General features: G+C 38.7%; 1 protein-coding gene across 1 annotated transcript in view; it reads left to right on the top strand.

Moving 5' to 3' along the window:
• Window positions 1-2,334, top strand: part of MDGA2 (MAM domain containing glycosylphosphatidylinositol anchor 2) — a 534,959-nt gene that overhangs the window by 221,557 nt on the left and 311,068 nt on the right. The window lies entirely within an intron of this gene.

Genomic DNA, 2,334 nt, shown 5'->3' with positions numbered 1-2,334 from the left:
TGTCCAATGCCAGATTTCAAGGCATCAATTATTTGGCACTCAGCTTTCTTCATAGTCCAACTCTCACATCCATACATGACCGCTGGAAAAACCATAGCTTTGACTGGACCAACCTTTCTTGATCCAGTTGGCAAAAAAAATCTCTGCTTTTTAATATGCTATCTAGGTTGGTCTTAGCTTTTCTTCCAAAGAGCAAGCGTCTTTTAATTTCATGGCTGCAATCACCATCTGCAGTGATTGTCGAGCCCAAAAAAGTCTGTCACTGTTTCCATTGTTTCCCCATATTTGGCCATGAGGTGATGGGACCAGATGCCATGATCTTAGTTTTATGAATGTTGAGTTTTAAGCCAACTTTTTCATTCTCCTTTTTCACTTTCATCAAGCGGCTTTTTAGGTCTTTTTCACTTTCTGCCATAAGGGTGATGTCATCTGCATATTTGAGGTTATTGATGTTTCTCCCAGCAGTCTTGATTCCAGCTTGTGCTTCATCCAGCCTGGCATTTCATATGACATACTCTGCATATAACTTAAATAAGCAGCGTGGCAGTATATAGCCTTGATGTACTTCTTTCCCAATTTGGAACTAGTCTGTTGTTCCATGTCCACTTCTAACTGTTGCTTCTTACCTGCATACAGATTTCTCAGGAGGCAGGTAAGGTGGTGTGGTATTCCCATATCTTGAAGAATTTTCCACGGCCTGTTGTGATCCACACAGTCAAAGGCTTTGGTGTAATCAATAAAGCAGAAGTAGATGTTTTTCTGAAACTCTCTTGCTTTTTTGAAGATCCAACCAGTGTTGGCAATTTGATCTCTTGTTCTTCTGGCTCTTCTAAATACAGCTTGAACATCTGGAAGTTCACGGTTCATATAGTATTGAAGCCTGGCTTGGAGAATTTTGAGCATTCCTGTGCTAGCAAGTGAGATGAGTGCAATTTGTGGTAGTTTGAGCACTCTTTGGCATTGCCTTTCTTTGGGATTGGAATGAAATCTGACTTAATCACACTTTATTTTTGTTTATGAATTTGCTCATACAAATATGTGATTACAAATACATAGTTGTACAGATACGATTATTAAAAAGCATTGAACTTTCAAACTAAATTATTTTTTAAAAATTTTGTTTTAGTTTCTTACCTTAGAATGTTAAACCAGGAAGATAAATGCAAATGGTACTTTCAGTAGATGTTTAAAAGATTTCTATTCCACACTAGATCTGTATCAGTTGCTGTAAGGGACAGAAAAGGAATGAGTACAGTCCCTGAACCCCTCGAGTTCTTAAACTTACAGGGAGACAATCAGCAGGGCAACTCACTCCATAGACTGTGAGGAAGATCACAACTTAACGGTAGAATAGGCAATGTGCAGTTGTAAGCTCAGGTGAAGAAACAGTTAATTCTGATTAGGAAGACAGAGGAAAATTCCCAGGAAGGTGGCATTTGAGAAGGTCTTTGAAAAGTGAGAATCCTTTCATATGTAGAAATGAAGTTCTTCTTTCCTTTTCTGCTCAGAATATTGATGCTAAGTAACTTTTTGAACTTTCTCCATTTCCTTATTTATGAAATATCAGAAACTATTAATAGCTTTTTAAAAGAAAAATAACTGTGCTTAACTTTCATATTTGATAGTAAATATTTTCAGAAATTAAGTAATAAGACACTTACTCCTTGGAAGGAAAGTTATGACCAACCTAGATAGCATACTCAAAAGCAGAGACATTACTTTGCCAACAAAGTTCGTCTAGTCAAGGCTATGGTTTTTCCTGTGGTCATGTATGGATGTGAGAGTTGGACTGTGAAGAAGGCTGAGCGCCGAAGAATTGATGCTTTTTTTTTTAATTTTTATTTTATTTTTAAACTTTACAATATTGTATTAGTTTTGCCAAATATCGAAATGAATCCGCCACAGATATACCTGTGTTCCCCATCCTGAACCCTCCTCCCTCCTCCCTCCCCATACCCTCCCTCTGGGTCATCCCACTGCACCAGCCCCAAGCATCCAGCATCGTGCATCGAACCTGGACTGGCAACTCGTTTCATACATGATATTATACATGTTTCAATGCCATTCTCCCAAATCTCCCCATCCTCTCCCTCTCCCACAGAGTCCATAAGACTGATCTATACATCAGTGTCTCTTTTGCTGTCTCGTACACAGGGTTATTGTTACCATCTTTCTAAATTCCATATATATGCGTTAGTATACTGTATTGGTGTTTTTCTTTTGAACTGTGGTGTTGGAAAAGACTCTTGAGAGTCCCTTGGACTGCAAGGAGATCCAACCAGTCCATTCTGAAGGAGATCAGCCCTGGGATTTCTTTGGAAGGAATGATGCTGA

This window comes from Bison bison, unplaced genomic scaffold, assembly GCF_000754665.1.
Source record: "Bison bison bison isolate TAMUID 2011002044 unplaced genomic scaffold, Bison_UMD1.0 scf7180017864259, whole genome shotgun sequence".
Classification (NCBI taxonomy): Eukaryota; Metazoa; Chordata; class Mammalia; order Artiodactyla; family Bovidae; genus Bison; species Bison bison.
The sequence above is the reverse complement of the archived record's forward strand: the minus strand, read 5'-3'. Positions and strand labels throughout refer to the sequence as shown.